Source organism: Canis lupus, chromosome 27, assembly GCF_048164855.1.
Source record: "Canis lupus baileyi chromosome 27, mCanLup2.hap1, whole genome shotgun sequence".
NCBI classification, from domain to species: Eukaryota; Metazoa; Chordata; class Mammalia; order Carnivora; family Canidae; genus Canis; species Canis lupus.
This window is the reverse complement of record NC_132864.1, coordinates 28,824,308-28,849,819: the sequence shown is the minus strand read 5'-3', so window position 1 is coordinate 28,849,819 and position 25,512 is coordinate 28,824,308. Positions and strand designations below refer to the sequence as shown.

Here is a 25,512-nt window from a genome sequence, read left to right as displayed (position 1 = left end):
TTGATTTCTTAAGGAAGCATAATGATTTTATTGCATAATCAATCCATCCACAGCACCCCCATCTTGAGCACTGGTTACCGACCCATTAAGTCAGTGATCCTTCTAACATGTCTCTTCTCTACTTTCAGATATTTCTCCAAAAATCCTGACTAGCAAAAGTGTGGTTCCTATCTCTGCGGAGCTCTCAGGTCCTTATCTAACTGGAGGGAAAAAATATAAAAAAGTAAATGCTTAAAATTCAACAGGGTTCTAAAAGGTATCCTGGCAGGAAGAAAACTACCAATCTCTATGGATTTTCCTAACCTGAAGAAAAAAGGAATACGTAATAGCAAATTATAAGTGCACTAACTTGATCTAGCAACATGTTAATAGCAAAGAAATAGGTTAAAAAAATAACCCCAAGGGATGCCTGGTTGGCCCAATGGTTGAGCATTTGCCTCTGGCTCAGGGTGTGATCCCAGGGTCCTCACAGAGAGCTTGCTTCTCCCTCTGACTGTGTCTCTCTCATGAATAAATAAAATCTTTAAAAAAAAAAAACAAAAAAAAAAAAACCTAGAAGGTGGCCAAAGAGTTAGGGAATATACCAGGTACTTAGTCTATTTGTCGGTAGAGGAGAACAACCATACAATCTCTCCATCTCCATCAGGATGCAGTTGACCCACAGCAAGAAGCTTAGGGGACCACTCACAGCCCTGGCAAAAAAGATCATCCACCACAACAGAAGTCCCAACAAGAGACCCTTATACCTTAGCTTAGAGAACTACCTCTGGATGCCTCGGAATCAGCGTAGCTTAGTGTCACAGCCTGACCTGGGTCTCTTACAGCCATGGCCTTGAGCATGTCATTTAGCTCCTCTGAACCTCAAGGTTCTTCATCTGTAAAACAGGGGAAGAAATACCCCAAACTGTAAACTTCCAATACTGTGTTTTAAAGAGGATGGCCACTAGGGACACCTGGGTGGCTCAGCGATTGAGCATCTGCCTTTGGCTCAGAGCGTGATCCTGGAGTCCCAGGATTGAGGCCCACATCGGGCTTCCTGCATGGAGCCTGCTTTCCCAGCCTGCCTATGTCTCTGCCTCTGTGTATTTGTCTTTCATAAATAAATAAAATCTTAAAAAAAAAAAAAAAAAAGAGGATGGCCACTCAAACTCGGGTCCCTTTACCACTCAAGGAGACTAAATTTGGGATGTCTAAGAGCAAACCTTTTAATTATTTATTTTCAAGATTTTATTTGAGAAAGAGAGAGAGCGCCTGAGCAAGACAGAGGGAGAAAGAGAAGTAGACTACCTGTTGAGCAGACAGCCCAACATGGGGCTTGATCCCAGGATCTCGGGATCATGACCTGAGCCTAAGGCAGACGTTTAACCAACTGAACCACCCAGGCGCCCCAAGAGCAAACCTTTTAATTGGGGCATATGCAATAACCTGCTACCTCACTATTTAGAATTAGGGCTTGCAATGAAATAAAAAAGAGCATTAGACAAAAAAAGACTACCTTAAAGTTGTTATTCTTTCACAGGTTATCTGTCTTCTCTCTTTGGCTTGTTTTGGAGATTTTTGCTTTATCCCTATGTTTGGCTCTTTTGCAACATGTCTAGGGGTGGATTTGTGGATTTATTTTAACTCATCTTGTTAAGCACTTTCTGTGTGTTTTCAATCTGAAAACTTATTATTATTTTGCTCCTGGAAAGTTCTCAGACTGCATCTCTGAGTAGTTCTTGTCTGCCACTGGCCCTACTCTCTTCCTCTAGGTCACCCAACTACTCTGTCAAAATATTTTTAAAAATTTTTTTTCATCCTTTTCTACTGCATTCTGGGTAAAATTCTCGGCATGTCTTCCAATTCATTAATCCTATCTGCATCTTAGTGCAGTGTGGAGTTTCATTTATTAAAATTTACATTGCAATGCCTATTTTTTATTTCCAGTATTTGCATATTATTCTTGTTCATATCCACCTATTAATATTTCCTTTCTGCCAGTTGGGTTGCATATTTTCTTATAGCTGGAATTCCTTCTTTCATCTCTGATAATTCAAATCATGCATTTTAAGGTCGTTGTCAGACTGCTCTATTCTCATTTAATCCTGAACAAATTAATCTCTCACTGTTGATTTTGTTGGCTATCTTTAGCAAAATTGGTTTTCCTTAGATGTCTTAGAATTTGGGTTTGCAACCCATACAATAGCCCATTGGGCGGGGTGGGATGGGGTGGGGTATGGTGTGAGTGAGAGGGTCTTCTCTGTACCACCTCTCCCAACATTTTGTGGTTAGGGGGACGTTAGGAATTTCCCAGGATCCTGAAGCCTGGAACAGGTCTTGTATTGACAGACCAGGACTCCGAGGATATAATGACACTAGTAAGCTTCAGTCATCATGCCTCCAGGTGACCTTGGCCCATGATTAGGCTCAAGGTTGTATCTGTTTCTTCCCACTGCCCTAGGCTTCATCCTGAGCAGTAATTGTCTTGGATATTTTGAGCCACCTTTCAAGCTGGAGCAGCCCGGCCCAGACTTTGGTTTTAAGCAGTGAGTCTGGCTCCAGTCCCCTCCCCACATGGGCTACTTTTAGTTCCCACTGCCCCACCAGAGTGGAGCTCCTCGTTGTCACCGCCTACTATCAGACTCACAGTGCAGCAGGACTGAGGCTTCGGCATCAATCTTTGCTTTGTATTTCTGTTCTATTTTCTTCATAGATATGTTTATCTTGTTTCTGAGCATAATTACATCTTTAATTTTCTTTTTATATTTAGTGTTTGGAGCTGGGGGGGGGGCGCATAAAAGGAAGGGATCCAAAACTAAATTTATACACTGAGCAAAAGGTGATATTTAAACAAAGGCTGAAAGAGGTAAAGGAGAGAGTCATGCCCGGGGGCAGGAAATTATCCCCAACAGAGGGAACAACAGCAAGTGCAAAAAACCAAAGGCCGGCCTGATATGTCTGAAGAATAACAAGGAGCCTAGTGTGGCTGGAACAGAGTGAGCAAAGGTAGATGGAAAGAGGTGGGAGAAGAGGGCAGAGGCTGCAGCAGGCCAAACCACAAAGAACTCCAGAAGCCTTCGTAAGTCAGTGGTAAATTCTGAACAGAGTAGCAACATGGTCTAACTTATGCTTTAACAGAACTGTTTTACCTGCTACATTTGGGAAAAGATAGGAGGACAGTGGCAGGAAGTGGAAAAGTGGCTGAAAAGAGCCAGCTTAGGAGGCTCTCACAATGATTGGGAGGATAAATGATGGGACTGAAACAAGGTAGAAGTACAGAGAATAGAAAGTGGTTGAATTATATATATAATTATATATAATATATATCAGAAGGCAGAGCCAGTAGAATTGGTTGGTGAATTGGAGGCAGGTGGGAGAGAAAGCAAGGCGTCAAAGGTGACTCCAAGGAACAGAACTGCCATTACCTGAGATGAAGAAGAATGACAGAATAGGGTGTTTTGGGGGGAGTTCAGTTTTATGCACTAGTATGAAGATTAAGTACTAAAAAAAAAAAAAAAAACAAAAAAAAAACACTAAGCCCTCTTACCTGACTACAAAGATATAGAAATTACTATATGGCTCAAAAAAGACTAAGGACTAGTATCCAAAATATATAAAGAACTATTAAAGCTTAACAATAGGAACACAATTAAAAATGGGTAGGAGATTTGAAGAGACTTCACAAAGAAGAAAGAAGAATGGCAAGTAAGTCCATGAAAAGATGTTCAACACCGCCAGTCATCAGATAAATGCAAAATAAAACCACAAAAAGGTACTGCTACACACGCTACACACTAGAATGGCTAAAATTGCAACACTAATAATACAATGTTGGTGACAATCTCAAGCAATGGGAACCCTCATACACTGCTTTTGGGAATGCAAAGTGGCACAGTTACTCTGGAAAACAGCTTGACAGTTTCTCATACAGTAAAACACAGACTTAGCAGCTTACCCAGCCATTCTACTCCCAGATATTTATACACAAGAAAAACAGCTTGACAGTTTCTCATATAGTAAAACACAGACTTAGCAGCTGACCCAGCCATTCTACTTCTAGATATTTATACACAAGAGAAATGAAAACATTTGCCTATACATCTCTTGTACTCAAAGAGTCACAGCAACTTTATTTGTAAAAGCCAAAAAAAAAAGGCAAACAACCTGATGTCCATCAACAAGTATGAATAAATAACATGTGGCACATCCACAGAATGCATTGCTACTCAGCAATAAAAAGCAATAAAAATACTGATACATGCTACAACATGGAGGAACCTCCAAATCATCAAGCTGAATAAAATAACCTAGAACTCCTCCCCTTCCCTCAGAAAATGGTACATAGTACATGCTTCCATTCATATGGAATTCCAGAAAATATAAACCTATTTACACTGACAGAAAACAGATCAGTGACTACCTGGGGGTAAAGTGGAAGAAGGGATGGAATGCAGGGATGAGATACTTTCAGACATCATGAAAGTGCTGTTATCTTTAAATGGTTAGTATTGTATGTAAATACAAAACAACAGCCTCAGTTAGGAAGACCAGCTTTTAATTCACAAATACATGATGACCTAGTGGAGAAAAAAGGGACCCTTCTTTTTCTGATTCAAGTCTAGCTCAGAACTGGGCCACAGAAAACCCAGTAAGAGACCATGCCTTTTCTTGACAGCTAGTATGAAAGTGGTTCTTTTCCATGCTTTGTAAAGCCTAATCTTGGTAGAATAAATACTAAAACCTAGAACAGAGCCCTTGGAATGTCTTGCCATCCAGTGAGAGGCAGTGTACACACTCACATACACAAGAACCCTCCTCTTTGTCTCATCCCTCCAAAAGGATACTCATAGCATAAAATACTGCACATAAAACAACTTACCTCAATACATCTCAACTAAGAGCAGTACCTTACATTCAGGGTTTTATTCTTACAAACTCACAGAACGCAGACACTAAATTCTAGTCAGATACCAGTAGCCGCAACAGAGAACATTCTTAAGGGTAGAGGCATCAACATGGCAGCTCCTTCCCTATACAGGATCCACACATAACTGTGTAAATATGCACCACTAATGGCACATATAGCACACCACACGCAAATACAGAACAAAGGATAATACACTCATTCTAGATTGTAGAATGCTGCCCAAACATAGTAGCATCTCTATAAAGAGTCAGGATAACAGCTAAAGTCAGAGATTTTCCCTCTCTGTGAAAAACAACAGACTGCTCATTTCTTTTAGGGAGATGAACCAGAGAATGTTAGAACATGGCCTGAGATATGTGTCATTTCCACAACTACATCACACCTCTCTGTACTCAGGTCAGAGGTTATGGAGAAGTCAGGGTAAAGAAGTCAGAGGTTTGGAGAATTAGGTTTGGAGAATTAGAATTAACCTGAACACAGGTTACGGAGAAATCACTCAGTTGAGACTGCCACTTGCACTCAACATTGACCAAAAGAACCTTCTACAGTGATGGCGATGTTCTATTTCTGCATTGATAATGTAGGAGCCACAAGCTACATGTGACTACTGAGCAGCTAAAATGTGTCTAGTGCAAATGGGGAACTGAATTTTAAGTTTTATTTAATTTTAGTTAATTTAATTTTTTAAAGATTTATTTATTTGAGAGAGAAAGAGAGCAAGCATGAGCTGGGGGAGGAGCAGAAGGAGAAGCAGACTCCCTGCTGAGCAGGGAGCCTGGACAAACAACTGGGCCTCTACTGGACCTCCCAGGACCCTGAGGTCATGACCTGAGCCAAAGGCCGATGCTTAACTGACTGAGCAACCTAGGTGCTCTAATTTTAGTTAATTTTAATTTAATTTGGCTAGTGACTACTCTGTTAACTTTAGACTCTGAAATCTAATACTTCCCTACAATCTCAAGAAAGAAAAAGAAAAGTTCAAACATAATCTCACCCTGTCCTCAAGTTATCTTAAAAGTACCAAATTAAAGTTAGGACCAGCTTGAATCTAGAAGATAAATATGTCTGATGCTACTAGTTACAGGGAAAATGTTGTTTTAAAAAGATTTTGTTTATGTAGAACCATGCAGTGCAGAACAAAACAAAACACAGCAGGGAACCAGCAATGAAGGTGTTCTAGGGTCAGAGACCAGTGGGTGGTCAGGTGACACTGGGAATTTGAGATAGCATGGGTCAGAAACTCAGGCTGCCACTAATCTTGCTGTGTACTCTTGAGCAAATCATTTTTTCTCTCTGGACCTCAATTCTTTAACAATAAACTAGACTGAACCACACAGTTTTTAGAAAGGAAAAGAAAAGGTAAAGAAATTCCTAAGAGTACCAAATGCTATTTAAAATAAAAGCAAGATGTCATCATAAATTCACCTAAGTCCTCTGGAGTCTTTATGTCCCTTTCCTGTCCCTGCCCATTCTTCATGGTCCAGCTCTAGCCCCACTGCCTCCGTATGTTCTTTCCAGAACCCCTCAGCTCACTAGCACCATCCCCACCTCTGAACACCTACCCGTGAATGCCTACTCCACTCAGACTTTTTTTTTTTTTTAAGATTTATTTATTTATTCATGATAAACATAGAGAGAGAGAGAGAGAGAGGCAGAGACACAGGAGGAAGGAGAAGCAGGCTCCATGCCGGGAGCCCGATGCAGGACTCGATCCTGGGACTCCAGGATCGCGCTCTGGGCCAAAGGCAGGCGCTAAACTGCTGAGCCACCCAGGGATCCTCAACTCAGACTCTTCTAAGCTGAACTGTTGCATGTGCATTCTCTCCCCAGTGGAGGCAGAGGTGTCAACCACTGACTCTGGATCAAATGAGTTAATGCGTGTCAAAAGACAGGCCTTTACGTTACAAAAAATAAATGGCAAGAGCATAAAGGGAGACAATATGCTCATGTGAGTCACCAGGCAGAAGCCAAGGTTGGAGCAGTCATTCACACTTGGGATGACTGGAACAGCCACAGAAGAATGGTCAGTTGGGAAACCCTAGCGATGGAACTGAAGGGAAGCTCTCCAAGAGAAGGCCAAAGCAAGCAAGCAAGAGCCTGACAATGGGCTCTGCTATGGTCTGAATGTTTACGTCTCTCCAGAATTCTTATGTTGTATTCCTAATCCCTAAAGATGATAGTATTAGTAGGTAGGGCTTTTGGGGGGTGCTTAGGTCATGAGAGTGACACCCTCATGAACAAGATCAAGGATTTATGAAAGAGGCGCCACAGAGCTTCCGAGCCTCTTCTGTCATGTGAGGACACAATCAGAAGTCTGTGACCCTGAAGAAGACCCTCACCAAACGATGGTGGCACCCAAATCTTAGATCTCTGGCCTTCAGAGCTATAAGAAATTAATTTCTGTTGTTTATAAGCTAGCCAATCTGTGGTATTTTGTTAAAGTAGCCTGAATAAGCTGAAACTCTAAATAACAATGCAGCCCCTCCATACCCAGAACTGAAAACACCCCAATTTCAGAAGGCAGCAGCAAGGCAGGCCCAAAGGTGAATGCACTGCAGTTTCCTTTTAACCAAGTCACCAGTGTCTCTTAAAAATCTAGTCTCTGTAGGGTGCCCGGGTGGTTCAGTAAGTGTTCAAATCCTGATCTCAGGTCTTGATCTCAGGGTTGTGAGTTCAAGTTCCATGTCAGGCTCCAGGCTGGGCATGGAGTCTACTTTAAAAATAAATTAAAAATTAAAATATAGTCCTCATCAGTATGATCCAAAAGCTACAGAATTCAGTAACTTGAATTCAAGATAGCAACCCAATCCCCAACCCTTTCTGCTAAGATCAAACTTCTAAGCTGTGCCATTGTTCATTGATTAATAGTGGCTCCTGGTTTCAGATTATTAGAAGCCCTGGAGCACTGTTAAAAATGCACAGTCTAGTGGAGATTGATTTTGAAGGGGCACAATGGAACTTTCTGGGGTGATGGTCATGTTGTTTTTCATTTTCACAAAAGAAGATAAGGTTGGATTACACAAGGGGATGCATTATCAAGACCCATCAGATAATATACTTAAGATTGGTACATTTCACTCCATGTAAATTTTGCCTCAAAGAGAAAATGCATAGTCCAGCCACACACACACACACACACACACACACACACACACACACACAACTCCAATCAGAAACTCTGGGACTAGGACACAGACTTCGAATTTTTAACATGTTTTCCAGGTGATTCTGATGAACACTATGAAGATTACTTACCTAGACCAAAAATAAAAACAGGTATAGACAAGGAATATGCTCAAATGAGGACTCCCGTTTTCTATCTGAAATTGACTATATGACAGAAATCATAACTCTGAAGAAATTCTCAGAGGAATGATACGAAATGGCCACTATTTACCTATTTTTATCTACAAAAATGGCATTTGCGTATGGTTCTAATATTACTATGGTAATCAGGATGCCATTACTCCTAGCTGTAAGCATGTCCCTTAATGAATGGGGTAACATCTTAGCCGTAGAAGAGCATAATCCTATTTGAAAGAGGTCTACGCAGGCTAGAGATTTATTGCCATCCTGAACTGTGGCAATCAGGGAGCAAAGAGTTCATTCACCTGTCTGGTTCCACTGCTAGGGGCTCACTCCCGATGTGGGGAGCCACGGAGCTGCTGGACCAGAGGCTCATGTAAACTGAACTTCCTTCTCCGAAAATACCAGCCTGGATTCTAGTTTCTGAGCTCCAGCTTTTTTCAACCAGACCAGAACTCTCATCTCAGTGGTTACAAGAGAAATTTGAGAAGCAACTCAATCTTCCCTTGGGAAGGATGGCAGAGTGAGTACCAGAAGGTAATTTTCACAAGCACTTGTGACCAGTGCGTTACTATGGACCAGAATGCGGCACCCTCCCCCAGGGCTTCGCCTTCCCACGCGCCTACGTTCTTCTCTGGTGATGAAGCTGGTACTCATTTTGCCAAGCTCCCAGAGTCCATTTAGTCCTTGCTATAAGATCCAAGGACAGAATGTACCAGATACAATCCATTCAGTTTTGAACACAGTAACTTGTTTACCTTGAAATAAGAGAGAAGCCAAACTGGGAAATATGCCAAACAAAGGAAACTGGGTGAATCAATACCCAAGGAGGCTAGAAGAAGCAAATGCAGCCAGTCACAAGCCTAAGGCTCCTCGTGTCCTTGCACTCCACAGTGGGCCACTCTCACATCCTCTGCCCAGTCAGTGGAGACCACTTCAGGGTGTATAGTCTTACAACTCGTAACACAGTCTCATCTGCTTCCCCGCTGTGAAATGGGCAGGACAGAGATTACTTGCCCCCATGCAGTGAGGAGGAGCCTGGGCCCAGGAGGGAACATACCCAAAGAAACACAGGGTCAGCTGGATCCACGCTCAAACAAGCCACTCTGATTCCCATCCTCCCCTATGCCCCCAACTTGTCAGTCTTAACCACTGTATCATATACCTTTCCCAAGAGGAAGAATAAATGACTTTTTCCTCTTCCCTGGATTTCAAGGAGACACCAACTGTTTGATCCATCTCCAAATGTATCAATCACTGATGTACTGCCTGCCTAGTAGGCACTCGAACAGTTGCTGATAGGTCAACTGGTTACTACATTTCATCCATGACAAAATTCACTGCAATGAATTGTAAACTCAGCTCTAATTAACAAGTGGAAAGAAGAGCCATTTGCTTTTCAAGGCATCCTTCTTGACCACCCCTCTTGCCACCAAAGTTCTCCAGACTCCTAAACTGAGTACAAAAAACACTGGTTTCCCACCCCTAAACATGACACAGTCTCAGGGGATACGGTGTATAATCTCACCAGATGCAGTATAATGGAAGGGTCTCAGAAAGAGTGAGCATTATTATCAGAAAGCCATTTGTAAGTTTACAACCTTGTTTAATAAATTTACTGAGCACCCTGAGTGACATGCACTGTGACCAGGGCTGTGAGTGACACAGTGAAGAATCAGACCAAGGATCCCTGTGGAATGACTCCATATGATAATCCTCAGCTTGGAATTTTCTGTGAGTCTTGTAACCAGTGCTATCAAAGCACAATCTCAAAACTGCAAAGCCCCTCAACAAAGACAGAATTTGGAAAGCATTGTTCTGGTCCAAAACATAAAGCCTAGGATTGTAATAAACCCAAAGATGCTCCATATTAATCTACACTGCCCTAAAATTCTACTTCAAAATGCAAACAGCTTTAAACAAAAAGCCCCGTGTTCTGCACAATATGCACATTCCCTCCTTGAGACCTAATTTAAATCTACCTTCTCAACAAATCAAGATGTGCTAGGAGGGGGGAAGTCACCAGTCAAGGCTTCTGGTGCCCTAGAAGCCCATTTGGCTGCCAAAATCCCTATGGCTAAGACATTAGGGGGTGGAAAAAGGACATGGCAGTTAGACTCTATTTTTCCTCCAGAACTGACCTCTTGTGATTCCCACATTCCCTAAGATTGCTTATACACCAGGCCTGAAGCAACGGAGCCCCTACAGGATGTCATGCAATGCCCAAAGAGTTTCAAGAAGCAGGAAGGTCTCACTTAGTTCCCAGCTGTCTTGTAGACAAAGTTTAAGCAGGAATACATGAAGTCCTCCACACTAACCTTACATACTGCTTTGGGGAATTAAGTAATTTTTTGCTTGGCTCAAAGTTCAAGAAGCTGCCAGGGAAACTGTCTCTGTCAGACCAGGTGACTTTAAAGGAGTGAGAGAGGGGTGCCTGGGTGCCTCAGTTGGTTAAGCGGTGTCTCAGGTCATGGTCCCAAGGATGGAGCCCCTATTCAGCAGAGAGCCTGCTTCTTCCTCTCTGCCCTTCCCTCCCCACTCATACTCTTTCTCTCTTTCTCTCAAATAAATAAATAACATCTTTTTAAAATTTTTTGTTAAATAAAGGACTGAGAGACAAGCTTTGTAGACAAGCCTCTCTTTCTATGGGAGAAAAGGCACAAACTTCCCCAAATCCTCCATTCTGCACTCCTGCTTACATAGAAAACTCCAACCCTGCAAAAGGGGAAAGAAGAGTCAGGAGATCGCTTTTTGTTTCTAGGGAGTTCTGGTTTCATCCCATCCAAGAAGGTGCTGCTTAAAAAAGAAAGAAAGAAAGAAAAGAAGAAAAGAAAAGAAAAAAAAGAAATAAAAGGCTGCTCAGAAAACCTAAAAAGTGCCATAAGACACTTCTATGTAACAGGATGATCTATGATCTATAGGTATTAGCAAAAACTATCTATCACTCCTCCCCTTCTCTGCAGTACCTTCCAGTCCCATCTCTCTATGCCAGGGCAGGCCTCATATCAGTTTGCCAGCTCACTTCCATCCCAGAAAGCAGACTGCAAAAACACACTTCCTCCTTGAAGGCAACGTTTGGTGGCTGGATATCCCTGTCTCTAGCCATCTTTATGGTAGTCAATATCAGCTCTTAGCAGTGGATGGAGCTGCCTCCCGACGGCTAGGTGGGCCAACATGATCTTCCTGTCCTAGGGATGGAGAGAATCCTCTCTATCCCTGTCCTGTCCAGCCTGTGGGACCTCAGCAAGACTGCATGAGGCAAATGGAAAGACAGCTTACTGGTGGGTTTCAAACTATGTTTGGTAATGGAAGCTCTTTCTAAAAATAAACCTGTAAGCAAAATTCCAATTTCTGAGATGGGCAAAAAGCAGGGCCATTCTAGATGAAGAGAATCTGAAGCTCCTCCTTTTGGCTCTTTGCTCCTGGCAGGACCCTCCAAGCTGTTCCACAAAACATGAATTGAAAACCATGTTCACAACATTTGCTCACGGCACTTGATGTTTCCCAAAGCGCAGGCCATGAGCCACTGTGGATCCATAGAAGACTCTAGGTGGCAGACAGATGGACTTTTAAAAGCAATACACATCTATTTGTGTTATTAGAATTAGAAGAGACAATCACCTCGGACGTCTGAGTGCCTCAGCGGTTGAGCATCTGCCTTTGGCTCAGGGTGTGATCCCAGAGTCCTGGAATCGAGTCCCAAATTGGACTCTCTGCATTAAACCTGCTTCTCCTCCCTCTTCCTAGGTCTCTGCCTCTCTCTCTGTGTCTCTCATGAATAAATAAATGAAATCTTAAAAAAAAAAAAAATAGAAGAGACAACCACCATAAACTCTTGCTATAGTTCCTTTAAAAAATACCTTTCTTGGGATCCCTGGGTGGGGTGGCGCAGCAGTTTAGCGCCTGCCTTTGGCCCAGGGCATGATCCTGGAGACCTGGGATCGAATCCCACGTCGGGCTTCCAGTGCATGGAGCCTGCTTCTCCCTCTGCCTATGTCTCTGCTTCTCTCTCTCTCTGTGTGACTATCATAAATAAATAAATAAAAATTTTTTAATAAAAATAAAAAATAAAAAACGCCTTTCTCGCCAAATCTAAGACACCATCAACCATAATCTCTTTGAATGGACAAGAAAAAAAATTAACCCAGGACATGCCACAGATTTTAAGACATTCCAATTTTTTTTTCTTAAGATTTTATTTATTTATTCATGAGCGGCACAGGGAGAGGCAGAGACACTCCCTGTAGGGAGCCTGCTGCGGAACTTGATCCCAGGACCCTGGAATCATGCCCTAAACTAAAGGCAGACATTCAACCACGGAGCCACCCAGGTGTCCCAAGATATTCCAATTTCAGAGCTGACATAAATACAAGAAAAGAAAATCTAAGGATCAACAAATAAGTCATTTTGGCTTTTAGAATTGTAGTCCCTTTAAAAAATACATTACATAGCCACCTGGGTGGCTCAACGGTTGAGCCTCTGCCTTCAGCTCAGGGCATGATCCTGGGATCCAGGATCAAGTTCCATATTGGGCTCCCTGCGGGGGGCCTGTTTCTCCCTCTGCCTGTGTCTCTGCCTCTCTCTCTCTGTGTCTCTCATGAATAAATAAATAAATCTTTTTTTAAAAAGTACATTACAGGGATCCCTGGGTGGCGCAGTGGTTTGGCGCCTGCCTTTGGCCCAGGGCGCGATCCTGGAGACCCGGGATCGAGTCCCACGTCGGGCTCCCTGTGCGTGCAGCCTGCTTCTCCCTGTGCCTGTGTCTCTGCCTCTCTCTCTCTCTCTCTCTCTCTGTGTGACTATCATAAATAAATAAAAAAAATTTTTTTTAAAGTATATTACATAAATGACAAAATAGGTGACATACAGACATGGTACACTGCGAAGGTGTTAAAAGGACATTATATTCGATCCCAGGTCTCCAGGATCATGCCCTGATGCTTTATATCACTGAACATATTTAATCTTTTTTAAAAAAACATATTTTGTCTTTAAAACAATACTGACATGTGATCCCACATCATCCCATTTTCAGAGTAGTAAATTGCAGTATGAGGAGGGTGGGTGAACTGCCCAATGTCACACACCAATGAAATGCTAAAGCAAAGGTCCCAGCACAAGGCATGCAGATCACAGCTCCCTGCTCTTCTTAAGCCTCCATAGACTAGGATGATGGGAAATGGCCAATATTCAACCACTTCTGACTTACAAAAATGGTAAGTTCAAAGGATTCCAGACATAAGTGCCATTTGTCAAATGCCTGATTATAGGATGACATGTGACTAGCTGGAAAGAACTATCCTTTCAGGATATAGTGGAACTTCGGTCATTGGCGGCACATCACTAACCTCAATTCAAAGTCCTGAAACTTTTGAAATATTTTAGAATATTTATCTAAAGCCCCCTTATCATCTTCACACAGATGCCAGCCTCCAGAATCAACTGAAAGACAGGAATACTTGTGGGAGAAAGGTATAAAATGGAGAAATACAAGTACACTCTTCCAAATTGAGGGTTGGCCGTCAAGCAAGTTTAAGGCAACCTTAAGAGACAACTAATAATTCTCCAGATTGATCTTTCACAGGCTGTGGCCTCGGCCCTGTCAAGCTGTGGCTGAGCTAGTGGCCAGAGGGCAAAGCCATAACCCAGAGTTGGCCAAATGCTCCCTGAGCTGAATGATTTGGTTTGAGGACACAGAATATCAGGGGTTACCACTGGGGTCCATTTCTAAAAACAATTATGTATTAACTGACCTGAGAAGCTGGGACCTCTGCCCACCAGGCCTTTCCTGTCGGCAACACCTGCGAGCAAGGCTGCCCACGGCCCCACTCCAGCCCCCACTCCAGCCGGTACCCTTAACACCCTGGGCTAATCCCCACACTCTTAAGATGAATGGGGCCCCTGGAGTTTGCAACATGTTGGCCCTTCCTGCATGTATGCAGAGAAGCATCTCAGGTTTCTAATAACACTGGGCAAATGCCCAAAGAAGATCTGAAGTTAAGCAGAAACCTGATACGCAAACCTGTGATCATCACAGAAGAAGGCAAGGAAAAAACCTGGATCTTATTTTAGGAAAATGCACCTTATTCTGACATTTAACTCAAAATGCCTCCGAGTCAAGGACTCTGAGGGGGTTAACACTACTGGTTCTAAAACCAGCAGACTCGGACAGAGGAACTTCTCTTATGTTTATTTCTTTATAACTCCCAAAGCTCATTCTTAGTACTAATTTACATCCATTAACACCTAATCCCAAAGAAGTTTGAAATACATACATTCTCTCACGTTCTTTTTTTTTTTTTTCAAATGTCAAAGCTCAGCACCAGAAAAAGTTAACTCAAGCCAGAGAAGATTATCTTCATAAACATTACGTTCTTAACAGAAGTAAACTGCTCTTTTCCCTTAAGCAAAATAGCACATAACTATGCACGCCTTTTGTACTTGGTTTTCAAAATGTGAATGGGAACACTTTTTCCGAAGTCGCAAGGATACAAAAGAACCAAACAAAATCGCAAAAAAATGTGGAAATGAAAAACTTCTCTCTGCTGAAAGGAACTGTTCTTTGTTGATAAAAGGGAGGTTCAAACATATTTTAAATATTTTTAAACAAAGGCCTAGCTGATGTCCCTTAATCCATCCATCCAGCTCAACTTTCTGTGCAGGCAGCTGCCACAGTGCAGCACCCATCCAGAAGGGAGGGCCAGAGGCATTTCCTCAGCGTCCCACATTCCTGGGGGACACGGGACTTAGCAGAGTTAACAGCAACTTTCAACCTCCAATGCAAGTACAACAACATCTTCATAAAAGTTTTACAAGGACATCCTGGCAAGAACCAAACTACCACGAAGGGCAATGTTTTGGGGCCTGGAGCATTCCAGCAGCTCGCTTTTCTTGGCTACCTTTCCTAGCTGTGTGGTGCAAAGAGGCGGTCAGCTGGGAACCCACAGGAGGGTCCCATGGAGAAAGCACTTGGAGAAAACAAAGCCAAATGTACCCATGCTGGCTCAATGCTCCTTGCGCCACAGGAAAGAGGAGCAAGTGGAGGCCAGTTAGATTTCAACATCTCTGATGGATGCAGAAGAGGAGGAATGAGCAGTAGGGATGAAAGAAGAGTCCGGCACCATCTCCACCATTATTCCAAAGACACCACTCTCAACCTTGCGTTCTTCATTCATGAGAGCATAATGGAGCATTGCTCTGAGCTGGCAAGGGCACAGTTAACCCTGGGAGAACACATTTGGTGTGTCCTGTAGAACAAAGGTCCAAGGTGAAAAACAGAACCACAGGGCCTGGAAAGAAAGCAGTCAGCCTTGGGCCCAATGTTAGTTTCCTAGGGACGCGCTAACAAAGTACCACAAACTGGGTGGCTTAAACAACAGAAATTGATTATCTCACAGTTCAGGAGGCTAAAAGTTGGGGATCAAGGTATATGAGGGCTGAGGGAAAACCTGTTCCATGCCTTTCCCCTAGTTCCTGGTGGGTTGCTGGCAATCTTTGGCTTCCTTGGTTTGTAGAATCATTACCACTATCTCTGTCTCTCATCTGCACATGGCGTTCTCCCTGTGTATGTGTTTGTGTCCAGATTTCCACATTTTATAAGGACACTGGTCATACTGGATCAGGACCCACACTAATCTCATTTTAACTTGATAACCTCTATTAAGACCTTATCTCCAAATAAGGTCACATTCCCACCTCCCAGGCATTAGGGGTTAGGACTTCCAACATATGAATTTTGGAGATGACACAATTTAATCTATAAAAAGGCCCTTAGGAGAACTCCTGGTGGTTGAGAAAGGAAGGGCCCTATATGGTAATATTAGCATTTTCATTCTTCAGCATCTCTTTCACAGTAAGTAACCTCAAAAGCCAAAAGTCCCTATCACAATGCAGGAGTAAGTTAAATGAATAATTTTTTTTTAAGTGGGTGGAAAGATGTGGGAGAGAAACACAGGCAAAGCGCCATCACAGAGGGAAACAAGGAAAAATGAGGTGTAAAATGATATATTCATAGAACATTTTGGCAGAGGCCTCTTGCCAGTAGCTATATAGTAGACTCTCAGAGTTTGGCAAGATATAAAAGAGGACAAGGCCCAAAATACATTAATAGCCTGGCTATGGCTTTAGATCGAGTCATAATTGGCTGGGAAGTGGGGCTCACCTCACAATTCCATGCACTAAGTTTGAGTCTCATGCCATTCAGTGAGGATTTACATGGCAAGGATCAGGCCACTGCCTGCCACTGGCCTCGGCTTGAACTAGACACCAGGTTAGGGTTTTCAGAGTAAAGAGTGTCCCAAGAAACAGACATATGGAGGAAGGCCCTCAAGGGCCACGTCTTTTCAAATTCAAAGCATGAAATAAGGAACACCATATTTGGCAAAAGTGGATGATGAAGAGGGTACTTTTCTTGGAAGACACACACACACACAAAGAGAAGAAAATGGGCAAGCATTTTATTTTTCAAAGAAGCCTCATGGTAATGGCTTTGTGATCCTGAACATTGTCAAAGCCTGGGGGCAAATGATACAATCACAGGCTGCATCATTGATATACTCAAAATACATATAGTTGGCCATCACATTGCAGGTCTGTGGCTAACGTTCCCAGGTAAGAGAGAGGCAAGTGCCTACAAAATTATTCCATTCCAATTTCCATTAAATGCCTGCCATCTAGACCAGTGGTACTCAAAGTCCAGTCTGCAAGCCCTTGGGGAGCTCTTTAAAACTTTTCAGAGACCTTATAGGGGAAAAATTATTTCTGTAATACTACTAAGATATTGGAACATCTGGGTGGCACAGTTGGTTAAGCATCCAACTCTTTTTTGTTTTTCCCCCAACTCTTGATTTTGTATATGTGCTGCCGAAGCAAGCACTCAACTCTTGATTTTGGCTCAGGTCATGATCTCAGGGTCGTGAGACTGAACCCCAAGTGAGCTCCAGGCTCAGTGGGGAATCTGCCTGAGATTCTCTCTCCCTCTACCTCTGCCCCTCCCATCCCATGCTCTCCCTCTCAAATAAATAAACAAATCTTTTAAAAAAATATTAAGACATTAACTGCCTTCTAAAGTTGTGCTGACATTTGCCCTGATGGTATAAAAGCCATGTGGGAAGAACTATTGCATGAATCAAAGCAGTGGCACCAAAACGTACTCTTGATTATTGTATACTTGTTAAAAAAAAAAAAAAGTTTCCTTAAGAATGTTGATGAAGAACACTAATGAGCTAATAATGATTAATTTTACTAGCTCTCAACTCTTAATATTCTGGGTGACAAAATGGGAAATAGGCAGAAAGCACCTCTACTGTATACCAAAGTAACAATGGTTATCTCAAGAAAAAGCACTTATGGGATCCCTGGGTGGCGCAGCGGTTTAGCGCCTGCCTTTGGCCCAGGGCGCGATCCTGGAGACCTGGGATCAAGTCCCACGTTGGGCTCCCGGTGCATGGAGCCTGCTTCTCCCTCTCCCTGTGTCTCTGTCTCTGTCTCTCTCTCTCTTTCTCTCTCTGTGTGTGTGACTATCATAAATAAATAAAAATTAAAAAAAAAAAAAGAAAAAGCACTTGTGCAATTGTGAGTTGCAAGCTAAACTAGCCACTTTTTATTAGAACAGCATTTTTACTTAAAGGACAACTAAAAAAGTATAGTTACACAGGTGGGTACAGGGCAGACATTTTCTCAAAAATGAATAAGTCTATCATTTCAAGGAAAACAACCAACTGTATTTGTTGACGATAAAATTTGAACTTTCAAGCAAAATTAGGATTTTGAGAAATTTTTATCTACCACCATAAGCTTGAAAGAATTCTAAAGCTTAAAGACTTTCCTAACGAGATAGGTGAGATATTAACAAATGTGATTTTTTAAATACTGTATAATGAAATATGTCAGCATTTGGAAGAGCTGCATGACTTGTGAATCAGTATCTCCCAAAGGACCAACAACACAAAATAATTTCATTCATAAAGTCCATTCAAAGTGCAAGACAGACTGATCAATTTCATTGTAAAAAGTAGGAAGAATTCACTGATACGGTTTCAGGTTCCACCTACAACTACTTCTAGTCAAGTTCTGATATAGCATTAAAGAATATCCAAAATTATCTTAAGAAGCTAATAAAAGGGGCACCTGGGTGGCTCAGTGATTGAGCGTCTGCCTGTGGTTCAGGTTGTGATCCTAGGTCCCAAGATCAAGTCCTGCATAGGGCTCCCCAGAGGGAGCCTGTTTCTCCTTCTGCCTATGTCTCTGCCTATCTCTCTGTGTCTCTCTGAATAAATAAATAAAATCTGTGCTCACTTCAGCAGCACATATACTAAAATAAATAAAATCTTTTTTAAAAAGCTAATAAAATACTCCTCCCTTTTCTAACTACATATCTGTGCAAAGCCAGATATTCTTCATATATTTCAACCAAAGCACAGCACAACAGACTGAGTACAGAAGTAGATCTGAGAATCCAACTGTCTTCTATTAAGCCAGACATTAAAGAGATTTACAAAAAATATGAGGGCAGCTCAGGTGGCTCAGTGGTTTAGCGCCGCCTTCAGTCCAGGGCCTGATCCTGGAGACCCAGGATCGGGTCCTGCGTTGGGCTCCCTGCATGGAGCCTGCTTCCCCCTCTGCCTGTGTCTCTGTCTCTCTTTCTGTGTGTCTCTCATGAATAAATAAACAAAATCTTAAAAAAAAAAAAAAATGAAACAAGGCCACTTTTTTCAATGTATCATTCAAAATAACATGCTGTTTTGCATATAAATTTTAATTAATATGTAATACAAGTATTTTTTTTTTAATTAACTTAAAAGTTGGGTCTCCTGGGTGGTTTGTCAGTTAAGCATCTGATTCTTGGTTTTGACTCAGGTCATGATCTCATGCATCATGAGATCCAGCCCTGGGTCAGGCTCTGTGTTCAGTGGGGAATCTGCTTGAGGATTCTCTCCCTCTGCCCTTCCCCCTACTTGCTCTCATGCTTTAAAGCTCTCTCTCAAAAGTAAATAAATCTTTATATATATAGATATAGATATAGATATAAATTTAAAAATTAAATATTTTTTAAATATTTATTTTCTTGTTTGAGAGAGAGAGAGAAAACAGAAGTAGGGGAGAAGCAGATAGAGACAGAATCCATAAGCAGACTCCCTGCCAAGTGCAGAGCCCAACATGAGGCTTGATCCCAGGACTCCAAGATCAAGACCTGAGCTGAAACCAAGAGTTGTTGGCCACTCAACAAACTGAGTCACCCAGACATCCCATAAAAAATTAAATATTTTTAAAGTTTCTGTTTTCATTTCTTATATGGCAAATATCAATAGATATAACCCACATAAAGAGAATTTCTTTGTGGTCTAATACTTTAACAGAATAAGGACTCTTATAATTAAATAATAAAAAAATGAACAATTCAATCTGAATGGATAAAGAACCTAAACAGACATTTCTCTAAAGATATATGAACGCCCATTAGGCACATAGAAAGGTATTCAACATCATTAGCCATCACAGAAATACAAATCAAAAACACAATGAGATACCACTTCATATCTACTAGAATAATTACAAAGACAGTAGCAATCGTTGAAGAGGATATGAAGAAACTGGAGCCCTCATACACTGCTGGTGAAAATGTATAATGGTGCAACCACTCTGGAAAACAGTCTGGCAGGCCCTCAAAACATGAAACATGGAGTTACCATATGACCCAGCAATTCCCCAAGAGAAATGAAAACATGTCCGCAAAAACACTTGTACATGAATGTTTATAGAAGCATTATTCATAATAACCAGAGCAGAAACAACCCAAACATCCATCAATTGATGAATGGATAAATAAAATGTATTCTCCATATAATTTAATATTATTCAGTAATATATGGTTGAAAACAGGGGACCAGTTCAAAGAAAATTCTATCTAGTCACCAATAAATTCCTATATGTGCCTATTTAAAGATTCAAAATAGAAAAGGGGCACCAAAAAAAAATTAAAAAAAAATAAAATAAAATAAAAAAGAAAAGGGGCACCTGGGTGGCTCAGTCGGTTGAGCATCTGCCTTCAGTTCAGGTCATGATCTCAGGGGCCTGGGATCAAGCCCCACGTCAGGCTCCCTGCTCAGCAGGGAGTCCGTTTTTCTCTTTCTCCCTCTATACTTGCTCTCTCCTCTCTCTTAAATAAATAGATAAAATCTTTTTTTTTTTTTTAATTTATGATAGACATAGAGAGAGAGAGAGGCAGAGACACAGGCAGAGGGAGAAGCAGGCTCCACGCCGGGAGCCCGATGCGGGACTCGATCCCAGGACTCCAGGATCGAGCCCTGGGCCAAAGGCAGGCGCGAAACCGCTGAGCCACCCAGGGATCCCCGATAAAATCTTTTTAAAAAATAAAATATTCAAAATAGAAAAAAAAGTGTTAAAAAAAACCCCGAACCCTCTCAAAAAAGCCAACTCTAACTTCACTATTCCCTCCCACATGATGAGCCCAACAGAAGCTAGGTTTACCCACATTCCAGCATTCTGGACTGGCTTCTCAAAGCCTTCCCAGGAAATGACCACTGTATTTATCTTCCTCCCAGCCTATGGGTTTCCCAAGTAATTGGTGATACTGAGGGCTGAGAAAGCATAAGGGTTATCAGCCCATGATTTCATTGCTACTTACCCACTAACTCAATCCATCTCTACGATTCAAGTTTATCTCAACAAATAGTACAGACCTTTCTATCCTCAGCAGCCATTATTCTCTCTTGTCAAACACAAATGAAATCTACCCATCAGTCCCCCAAAATTCTCTCCCGCCACTCTGATGCTCCTGCTCATAAAACCATTATCTTCTAACACTTCTCCTCCTTCCCAAATCATAAACGTTTCCAAATAAAGATAGGGTCTGACACTCAAACTAGTAATTTCAACACAGCAAACAGAAAGTTTCCCAAAGCCCACTGCCATTCATCCACCTTTAGCAAATGGGACAATCCACTGATTCAAATACCAATGCCCACATACACAAGTCGTTTTGAGGTCAGTCATCATCACATCACATCACAAAAGATGATACACTGTTTACTGAATTCCTGCTAAGGGATAGAACTTTTTTTTTGGATAAAATTGCGACTTCTTAAAGCCACAAAGCTATTTCTCCTATGCAAAGAGTGATGGTAGCATTAAATACACACACGCACATGCACACACACTCCAATGACAAAAAAAGCAAAGAGCAGAGACATTTTCTTGGTCAGTCTTAAAAAATACTTAACTTTAAGTGAAAATATTCTCAATGTACTTTTTGGGGGATGAAGAATCAATTTTAAAAATTTTTTCTCAGCTGATAAAAGTAGTACTTGATTATTGAAGAGTTTGTAATATAAAAAAGTTACCATACATCAAAATCCCATTACTGGAGAAAAAATGGGAAGGGAGGCAGATTTCATTATAGTCTTTTTTCTTTTTAAAGATGTATTTATTTATTCATGACAGATACAGAGAGAGAGAGAGAGAGAGAGAGGCAGAGACATAGGCAGAGGGAGAAGTAGGCTCTTTGCAAAAGCCCAAGGTGGGATTTGATCCCAGGACCCTGGGATCACGACCTGAGCCAAAGGCAGACGCTCAACCACTGAGCCATCCAAGTGCCCTCTTAATTTTTCTAATTAAAGAAAATTAGGTTATGACATATTACATTCTGCTTTTTTCACTTATGAGCATTTTTCCTTGACATTAAATACTCTCAAACAATTTTAATGTCTGCATAGTATTCAATTATATGAACAAGAGTACCATTGCTCAGCTAGCCTTTGTGAAATATTCTCACTGCTGGCAATTTTCTATCATAAACAACTTGCTAGTGAACATACACATAAATCTTGATATGTACCTCCAGTTTTTTTTTTAGGATAAATTCCTAATAGAAAAACTATTGAGTCAAGGAGTATAAATATTTTAAGGCTCCTGGGGTGCCTGAGTAACACACTTGGTTGAGCATCTGACTCTTGGTTTCAGTTCAGGTCCTGATCTCGGAGTCATGGGATCGAGCCCCGTGCTGGGCTTCATGCTCAGCACAGAGTCTGCTTGAGATTCTCCCCCTTTCTCTCTCCCTCTCCCTCTGCCCCTCCTGTTGGTGCTTGCTCTCTATAAAATAAATTAAATTAAAAAAAAATCTTTAAACAAATATTTTAAGACTCTTGACACATAATATGGCTGCAACCAGCAGTGCATAAAATTGTCTATTTTCTTTTTAACATTTATTTATTTATTTATGAGAGAGAGGCAGAGAGGGAGAAGCAGGCTCCATGCCGGGAGCCTGACATGGGACTCGATCCCGGGACCCCAGGATCGCGCCCTGGGCCAAAGGCAGGCACCAAACCGCTGAGCCACCCAGGGATCCCTAGGATAGGTTTTTAAAAAATGGCTAGTTTTGTTCTTTCAGAACCCTTGCTGTCCCACAATGTTGTCATTCCATCCTTGTCCCCACCTCATCCAAGGCAAGTGCCATGAGCCAGACAGAAATCCACATGCAAGCTGTGCACAGCACATCAGAAGCTGTCCATGCAGGATAGGGGCCATACATTGGGGGGATTTTGCTACTTTAAAGAAAAAGAAAACCTGATGCTTTGGGGGGGGGGGGTGTTCAAATATGTGGAGATTTAGGTAATCTGGCAATTCCCAGAGCTCAGATTATGTGAGGGAGCAAGTTTAATTCCAACACACAAACACTTGGGGAGCACAGAGAGGAACAAATATTCCCTCCCCCCACCATGTGTGTTAATCACATTATAATAAAAAGGAGAAATAAATAAAATAGCTTCAATAAGGAATCACTTCAGCATGTATTTCCAAATTATCCCACAACTAGCACCATCCTACAAACTTAAAAAGTTTTGATTCAGCACAAGTGTCCCCTTCATATACAATCCCCCCCCCGCCCCCGCAACCTCATATCCTGCAAAGGGAAAACAGAGGCTGAGGGATGCTGGGAACCCTAAAAGAAATGTGCTAACAGCAGGCCCCTACCCCCAGCCTGGTAAATCTCTCATCTATAATCCAACATGAGAGACAACAGGCAAACAGCAAGAGGTCATCTTCAAAGAACCGGTTGCTACGGGAAGCAAGTGTAGAGGCAGCAAGCATGTCCCCATCAAAGTCCGGCAGCTGCAGAAGAACCACAAAGGTACAGCTCCCCTCCGAGCAGAGCAAGAATGGCGGGGAGGGGCGCCTCCGGGAGAGGGGGACAGGAGGAGGAGGAAGGGAAGAGAAAAACATCAGAACAGCAGCAGCTGCCCAGTGGAACAGAAAACTGGTGGTTTTGTGTTGTTCAACAAGGGGAAAAGGAGGGGGGAAAAGGAATACAGAATATACCATTTCCTGAACTTGCCTTTTTAAGCTAGTCAAATCTTTTGGCATACCTGAGAGATGGCCAGATAAAGCCCACAGCTATAGAAAGAGAAACACAGCCATTAGTAATAAAATGGGAAGGACCAGCTTTAAGCACCATCTCAGTACGAATATGATCTTCTCTTAGTAGAAAAATCTCTAAATATTTAGAAATTAATAAAATGCCTCTAAAATGCCTCCTTCCCAACAGGGCAACCATTCTGAAGAGAGAACCTACTACTTGTCCATGGAATCTAGAGTGCACCCCTTAATTTGGGTAGAAGCTACCCTCACTTTTCCAGGTGACTGACACAAGAGCCAATAGACTTTACAACCCCTAATGGACATCTCAAATAGTCCCTTTTGCATTTGAGATCTCCAACCCCACATGTACCGCTGGCCCCTGGGAATCACACAGGACCTGGGGAAAAGAGACCTCAAGAGAACCAAATGCCATTCCCTTATTTTGAAGAAAGACCTTGAGACATTAAGAGATTTGTCCAAGATCACATTGCTTTTCTAGAGCCCAGTCTCCCAGCTCTCAGGCCAAGGTTCCTACCACTGATGGGCAACAACCATAAAGGTCTAGGGATAGGAAGAAGTTGGGCTATAAGTTTGGTCCCCATTCCTCACTTAGTTTCTGGCTGCTACTAAATGGCTTGGCATGCTCTATGAAAATGCTGGGTTTCTCTTCTCTTCCATAGAACTGTCCGTCTATTGGTTTCTGTGGGTTTTCACGGGAGTCAGGACCCCAAGCAGGTGGACACATCTGTACTTCCTCCCGGGCTCTATCACATAGCGCTGGTAAGAAAGTGCTCAGACCCTCAACGAAGGTAAGGTACGTTCAAAATGATTTCCTGAAACAGGTGACAGGCTCTATAGGGCTAGATGTACACACACAAAAGGCTCAGGCATGAAGCTGTGTCACAGAACCATATCTCATGGGGAAAGCAAAGCTAAAACGGTACGGGTGATTTTTTTTCCAACTTAGACATTCACACAAGTTGAAGACTTATGCAATCTGTTTTTCTCAATGGATCTGTCTTCACCCTATTTTGCAGATCTAAAATGTGCCGGGCGAAAAACAAAAATCAAACAAGATTTAAATGGCTCTTTCGATAAGCTAAGACTTTATCTGCACGTGTCCTTGGCCAAGTAGAAAAGAATAAACATGAAATTTAAAAAATAAAAATAAAAAACTCTCCTGATGGGGATCCCTGGGTGGCGCAGTGGTTTAGCGCCTGCCTTTGGCTCAGGGCGCGATCCTGGAGACCTGGGATCAAGTCCCACGTCGGGCTCCCGGTGCCTGTGTCTCTGCCTCTTCTCTCTCTCTATGTGACTATCGTAAATAAATAAAATAAAATAAAAATTTTTTAAAAATAGTAAACATTAAAAAAAACTCTGCTGAATTCAAATCAATAAATATAAACTTGAATTCCTCCAGACATGTTATTGCCACACAGCTAATGAACAAGTGGGTACACTAAGGCAGTGTGCCAGAGCCACTACCATCCCCACCACCACCACCTCAAACTAACTGTTTTCACAGTGACAAGATTTCTGAGAACCCTACTGCTCTACTTGTTCTGTTTGTGCCAGAAGAAAACAAAAGCATGAGGAGAGATATAGGCGCTTATTGATTTGAAGACAAACTTCTTAAGGCCCTTCCACTTCTGTCACTAAAACACGTGAGAAAATTGAAGACAAAAGAAGAGGGAAAAAATTCACAAGGGTGATTCCAATTAACAACCTCAGTGAAATAAATTTCTGTTGTGTATCATTTGTAAAATTTTTTGGCTGAAACCATTAGAAGCTTCTGGCTGCAATGGCAAATTCTGGAGGAGAGTGCATAGCTGCTGGTTGGTCTCTGTTTCAGTTCACAACTAGAGATTAAGTTTAAGAGACCCAACCCAATCCCCTTCCCATCAAATCAGACCTACTCCTGCCCT

At 42.0% G+C, this 25,512-nt stretch overlaps 1 protein-coding gene across 2 annotated transcripts in view; it reads right to left on the bottom strand.

Annotated features, from left to right (window-relative positions):
* Positions 1-25,512, bottom strand: part of ZNRF3 (zinc and ring finger 3) — a 157,720-nt gene that overhangs the window by 80,513 nt on the left and 51,695 nt on the right. The window contains exon 1 of one of the 2 annotated variants that reach the window (XM_072803092.1): positions 765-859. The exons of the other annotated variant lie outside the window; for it this stretch is intronic. The gene's annotated coding sequence lies outside the window, so the exon portion shown is untranslated. Of the gene's footprint in view, positions 1-764; positions 860-25,512 lie in introns of those variants that run through there. 2 annotated transcript variants of the gene reach the window in all.